The sequence below is a fragment of the Nelumbo nucifera genome, chromosome 1, assembly GCF_055504915.1.
Source record: "Nelumbo nucifera cultivar China Antique chromosome 1, China Antique-T2T, whole genome shotgun sequence".
Taxonomy (NCBI): Eukaryota; Viridiplantae; Streptophyta; class Magnoliopsida; order Proteales; family Nelumbonaceae; genus Nelumbo; species Nelumbo nucifera.
In genome coordinates, this window is record NC_142649.1 from 206,399,211 (window position 1) to 206,409,689 (window position 10,479).

The following is a 10,479-nucleotide window of genomic DNA, read 5'->3' on the forward strand; positions in this document are numbered from 1 at the left end:
TCAAAGTATCGTTATGTTGGCCAATACGTATCGGAAGCACCCTGATATGTCCCTACAGAGGGTATATCGGGGTTTTGACCGGTTCAGAGGGTGGAGGAATCTTAAACTGGCTCTTTTAACCGGAATTGAAAAAAAAAAAAGTAAAAAAAAATATCAATACTGTCTGATACGCCCCTACCGGTGTATCAGCCTGGTCGATATTTAGAACCTTGTTGTAAATACCATTTCAAGTCTCAACATAAGGTAATGGGGGATAAGTGATCAAACTTAATGGGGTTAATACGGAATAGGTAATCAGACAATCAAATAAGTATAAGAGACCCTATCTATTCAAGAATACCGAGTCTTTTTTTTTTTTGGTATTAGCCTTGATGTGTCCTATGAGTTACAAAAACGTGTTTATTTATTGGATATATAAAATTATAATTTAAGATGTCAAAATATCGCAATAATGTATGTGTGCATAACTCACCAAAATGCCAAATGTTGAGATTTAGGCTCAGTTTGGAAGGAATACAAATATATGCAAAACTTTACATGTAATTGTACAGTACATATTTGTATTTATACTCCTTCCAAACTGAGGCTCAGGAGAAAAGGACATATTCAACCGATGATACCCTTCATAGAGATGGCCTGGTTCAAATCTTCAACCGATGATACCAAATGTGTCAACAACTCATCACTTTGAAGTTTGAACCATTATTTATTCCTGATAACCTTGGGAAAATTTATAAAGCTTCCTAGTTGGCTAGAAGGGATCAAGTGTAGTTGCTTCATGGCAAGCAAAATGTTTTACTATGATACCATACAAGAACAAAATCCTTTATTTGTTTTTTTTTTTCTTTGTAGTCAAAAGTAATGAATACAAGTTGTAAGAACAGAAATCCTGTTAATTGGACTAGGCAAAGACCCTTGATGATTCAACCTCAATAATCTTGGTATTTGGGTCGAATTCTGATATGCAATTAACAAATTGGAGTGGACTTGTTTCTACACACTAAAGGGTAATGGTTCTTTGAGGAATTGAGATTAGTTGAACGCAATAGCTATTCAGCGGGCTGTGGAACCAATGACCAAGTGGTCTAATGTTCTATCTCCATCACCCACTTTATAATTAATTAAATTTTGGTACAAGTTGTGGGTGGATCTGTATTTGTCCACGCTTCAAGCCTAATAGGTTTCATATAAGAGGGCATGTTAGAGAATAATAACCTATTCAAGGACCTTACCCAACAACTTAAGCTTTTAGAGAAGGCATATTAGAGAATAAAAACCCATTCAAGGACCTCACCCAACAGCTTAAGCTTTTAGGTCAAATGGTTCTTTGAAAATCCTATCAAGGTCATATTTATGCTTTTGCCTAATCCCAAAGGGCAGGAATGGGAAGGTGGCTATGATCAAATACATCATCCATTGGTGTTGATGGTCCTGGGCCCAGACCTGTAAGAAAACCTGTGGGATCAGGTTGGGCTGTACTCTTCAACCTGTGGTCTGGTTTCAGCTTAACTGTAAATACTAATGTGAACTAAACAGACAAAGCTTTAGCCAATCGGCTGACAGTCTCCTCAATATTTCAAAAGCTACAAGGAAAGTGGCAGATGAATGTGTAACACAGTAATCCAGTGCAAAGCCAAACAACAATTTGAAGAAGGAATCTAACAGGACAGATCCAACCCAATACGTCCTACTGTGCTTACATCCATTTGACAATTTTGGACAATTCGATTGGAGCTTGTCATTACACCATGTGTTCGATATTCAGAAGCTCAGGACACATCACGACTTCAAGCAATCTGGTTTGTGCATCATTGTACAGAGCTTTCAAAGACTTCCAATGGAAATAGTGTATTGTTTTCAGAACTTTCAAAGAGTTCTAATTGAACATTTCTCCATTTTCAGAAAAAAAAAGGATGACTGATTGATCTACCCATTATCCAAGAGGGGAAGCCCTATAAAATTGCAGTGTTTTGGGTCTTTCTTGTGCTCATGTGTCTCCAGACCTCAGCCTTTTCCTTTGTAAATCGTACACCCTTGTCTACTTACCAAATTCACTTGGAACTATTCCAACTTTTAACTTAGTCTGCATTTGTTATTTGCAGTTAAAATGTTTCTATAAACACATAAATTTTTACTGTAAAAAAGAGGTAAATCCTTGAAATAAGGAATGTCAAATGCAACCTTAGCCGCCCGGGCAAAGAAAATGAAAACTAGGACCATCAATTTAAAGCAAGGCCAATCCCCTCTGGAAAGAGTCTCCTCAGTTGTCAAGTGTACATGTACTGATAATGGAGACAACAGTGTGGCCCATATTCAAATGCACACCTTGTTTGCTATGGTAGTGGTCTTAGAAATTTGCAAACATGCATGGGCATTTGTAAGGGTGTCAATGAACCGGTCCAAAATATTTATTAGATTGGATTGTACCTGGTCCATCTGTAATAAATTTATATTGGATTAAGCCAATATCTGGTCCATTGATATAAGATAAGAATATAAGTATTAATGATTGGGTTTAGGTTGAAACCAATCTAAATAAAAATGAATTTGAATAGATTAAACGGTCCAGACATTGAATTGGACCGGTCCAAATTGATCCAAAACATTCATTGGATTGAATTGGACCTGATCCATTTATAATGACTCACATTAGACTGGATCGGATTGGACCAAATCCAGTCCAATTGACACCCCTAGATAAATAGATTATGATAACATGTAATGAGGCTATAATGCATATGTACAATAACAAGCCGAAGTAAAGTTGGGTTGACAAAAATCAACCCTGACCCTAACCTAATCGTCAAGACAACCCAACGGACGGTTGGTTCAAAATACATAGTTTGTAATTTTTCAAAGGGGGTTGGTTTACTTTGAAGTTGTCCTTATAAAGTTAAAATTGATAAAATGGGGTTCAAGCGTACACGTAGGGATAATAGAGGGAGGCAAAAGTATGGTCTATATTCAATGCACTATTCCTTTTGTTTGCTATGGTAGTCATCTCAGAAGATTCAAAACATGTATGTCCACTTGTTCCTGAAGCACCTTCAAAGTAGATAAAGCTCATGTTTTGTAAAGGACCATAGAGTGGTTTGCTTTGAAATTGTCCTTGTATGTTAAAATGGTAAATTGGGTTGGATAATCTTATGGGTTGAAAATTTAAGAAGCCATTATAATATATATATATATATATATATATATTATTTATAATATGATATTATATATGTATAGTTTTTTATTATATATTTATTAATAACACCAGTCATAGGTATAAATCAATGGGGCCATCCTGCTCACGATTCGCCTGGCCCGGCCCGACCCGCACCTTGATCGGGCTTGAACATGTAATTAGGCCCACGGGCCTGACCTCAGGCCCAAAACACCAAACCTGATTGTGTGTTGGGCCGGGCTCAGGATTTGTCAAAAAAGCCCAGCCTGGTTTGACTCATTTATATAATATAAAATATATACATTTTTATTTTTTTCTTTATAATCTCTCTCTTTCTCTCTATTCAGCTACTTCAGTAGAGGGATGAGCTATATACTTCGGGCTCAGGCCCAGGCCCGGGCTTTGGGCTTTTTATAAGGACTGGGCTTGGGCTCAAGTTGAAGGCCCAATGATCGGACTGGGCTTGGGCTTGGGCCCAGGCCCGAGCTTCGGGCTTTTTATGAGGGCCAGGCTCAGGCCCAAGTTGTAGGCCCGACAGTTGGACTGGGCTCGGGCCCAAGTTATAAGCCCGATTGTCGAATTGGGCTCGGGCCTTAAATAAATCTATTAACATAGAGTGAAAGCCCGACCTAAGCCCAACCTGGCGTGGCCCATGAATAGGTCTACTGTCGACTCCACAACTGACTCCGCACATTCCAAGCAACATCTTCTCTACTGCAAGCAAATTCCAACCGTCCAACGGAAGTTAAACAGTAAATTAGAATTGATTGACATCTTTAATCAACCACTAATATATTGCTAGGTTGCTGGTTAGCGACTGCAGGACCACCATCATCTACTAGATAAAGACACTCAAAAGCCAAACAGTTCCTCTTTAGGGAGTAACACGTACATTGTGCTTGTGCACGTACCAAATGCCAATACCTCCATAAAAGATGGTTAATTGATTAGTACCTTCCTTAGTTGTTAAATTAGCCAAATGCATCCTACCCTATCTCTCATGCCTTATCCTTATTATTGGTGTGTGTGGCTGCAATGAGAGAATCCAATAGCTTTATCATTGACCTAAGTTAGTTTCTAATTAGTGATTTAAAAGGGAAAATTTATGATGCGGAAAAGATATGGTATGGAAAAAGCTTGATCTATCAAAATCCACCTATGAATTTTGATAAATACATTATCATGTTTATGATTCCAATTTATTGGTTTGTTATTTTTCGGATATCTTATCTTTTCCATATCATAGTTGAACCCGATTTCAAGGAGATGCAAATTTAATTTGATTCCTTATCACCCCTTCAAAATGATTGAATGCTTAGAAAATTACAAAGCCAATCCATCACAAGGGTAGGTATCCGCTTCATCAAACTGGTGAAAAATAGTATGGTTTTCAAAACCAGATTGGACTGGGCGGTCAGACCGAAAAAACTGGGAGCTGGTCACTTGACAGGTTCTGTTTTCCCCCAGAGCCGTTTTTTTCTTCAAAACCGTTGATTTTAGTCAACAAACCGCTGACCTGGACGATTAACCGTTCGAATGGTTTTGACTGTTTTTTAAATTCTTTTTTAATTTTTTTGTCAGAATGGGCCGACTGTTCAGGTTGAACGTTCGGACCATTCGAACCAGTAACAGACCCCTGAACGGTTCGGTTTTAAAAACCATGAAAAATAGTTTACTGACAAAAGGAAAATTAAAGTAGAACTTGGACTATTTTGAGTAGAGTTTTCAGACTGAAATATTTCAGCCATGTATCTGCTGACCCTTTTTTTTAAATTAGTTTTCTTTCTGTCTCTTTAAGTTACTTTGATGTAAATGGCAAGACAAACAAAGTTTTCATTGTAAATAGAATGAGTGAAGATCTAATTCAAACATTTCAGCCTGAAAATTTTCCACCATTTTATATTGAAACAAATGGATCGATACTGTAGAAAAATATAGTAGATTAATGAAAGAAGAAGCTTATTGTGTTCAACAAACATAAAATTAAATTCAAGTTAGTGAGCGATGTGTTGCCTGAGCAGGAATTTCAATTTTGTTTAAGCAATAGACGTGGGTTGGAGATCAAAGTTCAGAATCTCAACCCTAGACGTATCCAAAACTCTCAATTTTTTTTTTTTGCAATCTCGACCCTAGATCGATGCATCCAACTCTCAGCTTTTGCAATCTCAACCTTAGACGCAACATGCCAATGTAACAAACTGGCCCATGTACTTTGTCAGCTCAAACAATGTATTACGTGATGTATTGTAGAGCCCGGTAATTCATTTATAACCTCTCTTTCGAAAATAGGGGTGTAAATTTGGTCCAATTCAATGTCTGGATTGCTTAATTTGTTCAAATTGGTTTTAATTTAAATTTATTCTAATTCAAACTTGGTTCATTAACATCTGTATTCTTATCTTCTATCAATGAACCGGATATTGGTTCAACCTAACCCAATTCAATATAAATTCATTATAGATGGATCAGGTCTAATCTAATCCAATAAATACTTTTGGACCATTAAGTTTAGACTAATCGGGCCAATTCAATGTCTTATTGGTCCATCCAACCAAACCAAATTGATTTTGATTTGGATGGGTTCCAACCCAAAACTGGTCCATTGACACCCCTATTCAAAAGGACTTTGATTCACTGATGGTTTTGATGCAATGGATTCGGCCTTAGGGTTTTCAAAAAAAAAAAAAAAAATCAATTTTTGCAATCACATTTGCAATCCCACATTGGTGAGTAGTTATGTTTTTTGTTGTATTTAAGGTAAAAAATGGAAAATTATTTCTTCAATAACGTTTTTTTACTTCTAACTGTTGGGATTTAATACAGCTTTCCCAGAAAACCCCTACTCTTAATTATTAAAGGCCCAAACCCCAATTTTAAAGATGAAACAAATGATTTTCTTTTACTGTTCTAATTTTCTACTGAGCTAAACTGATCTTAGGTAACACTTTTGAGTTCTGTTTGGCTCATATATGTGGATACAATTGGGATCTCTTACAAGTTTGCAACACTAACCATTGAAAAGAAGGTATGAATGTTATGCTTGGATAAGCACTTACAAAATCGTTGTGAGTGCTTGAATAAGTGTTTCTTTTAAAACCATAATATAAAGTCGAAACAATTTTAAGCCCCAAAACACATAAGCTAAAATTGGGGCTTCAAAAAACACAAATCTTATTCAAATGCAAGCTTAATCGACTCTCAAACATAAAAGTGGAGGAATATAATACCAGAACTTTGACCAATCAGACCCTAGTGAGTTTTGATGAATTTTCACCCTGGGAGATTTATACTTGCATACAAAATGCTTCCTAGTACAACCCATCAAAGATCATGAAAAATTCTATCAGTAGTAAAAAACATGTTTTGTCCATCAAAGGTGATCATCCAACAGACTGAGTCATCCTATATTTAGTATCTCCTTTCATTATTTGTTGTCATAGCATTAGTCAAACAAACTCAGTCACCAAATTGAGTCATTGGTTATCAAATTCTTGGAAGATTAAACATCTCTTTCAAAATACAAGCCAATTCTAATCTATTATGTGAAAGATAAGAAGACCACCCCTTAACTTTCTACCCTAAAATTTTTGAGAGAGAGAGATTTCAGCATTAATAAATTGAATATAAGCATTTTCATGAAGACACAAATACATTCATCCCAGCAAGCATATATTATTAATATATAATACTAATACATGTTTTATGTGTTATATTACACCAAACAAAATAACTTAGAATTTGAAACAAAATAGGTCAAAATTTACAGTCAAATCATATACACTGCCATAATTTTGCATCAGTGCAAATGTATTTATATTGCAACCAAACACAGCCTAAAACACTAATCAACCCATGGGCTACCTACCCTACCATCTTTAGGCCAACGCCAGAAAAATGGTATGAATGGTTCATAAAGGAATTTGTACTCCAATCTGTATTATCTGCCATGGTTGGCCCTAATCACATGATATGCAACAAAAAGAAGAACCTAAAAAGTTAGGAGTTCTAGCATGATTAGATGGCAAAGCATTCATAGGATATTCTCTTTATTCTTGAAGGAATAGCAGAAAATCCAAATTATCACAGAAAAGATGAATCTGGACCTGGTTTCAGTTCAATCCACTTTGTGTTTTTGGACTTTTGGCTAATAATAACGGTGACCTTTCTGAAAAAAAATGATAACTAAAGAAAAGGGTATTCTTTTGCCACGTCCACATGGTGTATGATCAATGTTTGGCACATGTTTAATGGGCATGCTATTTGGAGTAAGCTTGAGCTTGTCAGTATTATTTCTACCAAACACATTTTCTTAAAGGATTTAGTGATTCTTCAAAACCCTCAAAATTACTGAATCTAAAAAAACAAAAAGATTTTGAAAAACTATTTTTCCAAACAAACACCGGCTTGCTGCGTAAGCTTTGTGGCTCATTTCCATGTGAATGGCCAACCAAGTGGTGATGGCTCTCCCAAGTCACACGTGACTGACTTTCAGTTGTAAAGACACTCCAGGAAAAAAAAAAAAAGCTTATTAGGGCTCGATTGGAAGGGCTGAGCTGAAGATTCAGCTAATCCCGATGTGTGTACAAATTATGTTTAGGCTGTGTTTGGTTGCAGTGTAATTTTATTTGTATTAGTATAAATGCATGGGAGTGCAAATGTAAAAAAAAAATGTAGATTCTTATTTTTTGTTTGGATTTTACTTTATTCTACTTCATGTCTTAATTTACTATATTTGTACTGTAATCAAACAAAATAAGCTAAAATTTGAAATAAAAATAGGTTAGAATTTACACTCAAATCATTTGCACTGCCATGGTTTTGCATTAGAGCAAATTTATTTGCATTGCAACCAAACACAGCCTTTGTGAAAAACCCAAAGAACCCAAATCAGCTGTCAAGGATTGTCCGCTTCAGCTTCTTTCAATAGCTCATCCAAAGCACTTCAAAGTAATTGAACCAGTTTAACTGAATCTACAGGTCATCCCTCAAACAGTCCCTTAATTAATCCATTAATTAGGGGTGAGCAAGAAAAACCAAAAAACCAAACCGAAAATCCGGTTAACCAAACCGGTCGGTTTGGTTTTAGTTTTTTTTTTTTTTTAACTGAAGGTACCGGTTTGGTTTCTATTAACCAATATAGAAAATCGGTGGTTAATTGAACCGACCAATATACATATATTATTTTCTATATATTATAAATTAATAAATATGCATTATATATTTATAATATATAATATATAATTTATTATTTAAAATATAATATTATAAATATATATTTCTATTTTTTATTATATATTTATCTATTTTTTATAATATATATTATAAATATAAAAAAATAAAAAAACCGACGAATCGAACCAACAGTTAACCGATCGGCTTCGATTCAGTTTCGGGTACCAGTTTTCCAGAAACCGATAAGACCGATTCGATTTCAAAAATAGGCCTAACCGAACCGTGAACACCCCTACCGTTAATTTTATTACAAAGTTAACTCCCTCGGTGAGCTTCAAAGTCTCAAATCTGATCATTGAAATTTTTGGTTTTCAGTGGTTTGGGGGTAGTGGGTAGGTAGCACCTCTCTAAGCATGAAAAAGTATCTCCAACTGGTTCTGGTTCTCTGTGGTAGGACCACTTCCAAAAGTAGTTGTAGGTTTTTAAGAACTTGTTTGGCAGAAATACCCCTGAAGAATAGTCCTAATTGGCATGGGAGACCGGGAATGAAGATGCACATGGGCTAATGCCTAAATTGCATCACAAGCCCGGCCAAAGCCAAAACTTGTGAGAATGTTAGGTTAATAATATATGTTTGGACAAACTGGGCCTGAAAAGAAAGGGTCTCAAATCTCAATTCAACTCCCAATTGACCTCCGAAGACAGAGAAGGCTTCATATGGGGCCCACATCCAAGATGGGCCATCCTACCACCTACCTCTCTTTGGGCCCCCCCAAAAGGCTTAACACCCCACTCTCCTCCACCCTTTCCATATTGAATTCATGCGACAGTAATCCCTCTTAGTCTTAGGCCCTCACCTCACCTGATGTCTCCTTTTAAGAATCAATGAGAAACAAGGCCATCCATAAAATGCTCAACACTGCCCATTCAAAGCCCAAAAGCTGTCAGAAAGCAACCTAGTGTCCCATCCGCAGCCCATATTTGGCCCTAAAACTTTAAAATCAACCTCAAGGCTCCAAAGACCAAAGTCATGGTTTCCATTGAAGAATGAGTGAGAATAATTATGCATTCTAACTAGATTACCAATTAATCTATAAACTAACCACTTTCACAATGAATGAAAAAGGATGTCTTTCTGCTTGCTAAGTTGGTCAAAGCTCTGTGGCCCTGTGGGTGTTTAATAGTTACAGTTGTTAGCTTGCTCAGTTGGTAAAGCCTGTGGTTGTAGGCCCAGTTGGGAGGGTTGAGCTGAAGATTTTCGCCAATCTGGTTCAGCTGCTTTGTCTATTGCCCACCTCGGAAAAGCCAGAAGCTGCTGCGCTAACTTGATTTTTAACCGAATTAACCAAAATCCGAAGGGCTCAGTTTGGAAGGGATACAAAATCTACGGGGAAAACCGCAAAACATAATTAAGGAAATGCCGAAATAATCAAACTAAATTTCTTATTCGGTTATTTCAATTAATTCAAATTTTCAGTTAACCAAAATTTCAAATATAAGAACCGAAACTGATAATCGAGATATTCTAAAACTAAAACAACCAGACCTAAAAAACCAAAACCAAAATAACTCACTCCTAGCTGCACTTCAGCCCTCCCAAACAGACATTATATGTAGGGCTGTTAATGGATCAGACCTGATAGAACTGAACCAAATTGATGCAATATTAAAAACCCTCTTATATCTTAATTTTCTCTACTAAAATTTATCATTCCCCACAATAAATCCCTTATTTCCTATTAAATTAAATATCTTGAGACTCTTTTGACCCTCCCTAATAAAACATTCTTCCAAATCTCTATCGTTAATAGGCGCAAAACTAGAAATTTTGACTGATTCCGATTCAAACTTTCAGTTTAACTAAATAGCAATAATCAGAATCCGATCGCAAACCAAACAGACCCCAAGTACTGCTGGCATTTTACCTTTTTGGTTGACCTAACGAAGATTAATACCATTTTAAATCAAAACCGATTCATGACCTGTTTAGTTGAATTGCTAACCTGATTCATCCCACTGTTTAGTTCATCAAATTAAAATAAAAGAGTTCTGAAAAATACAAACTTTTAGCCTTTCATATGATGAGCTAGATACGTATCAATACTAGATTGAATCTACAGCATATCCAGCTAAATCCG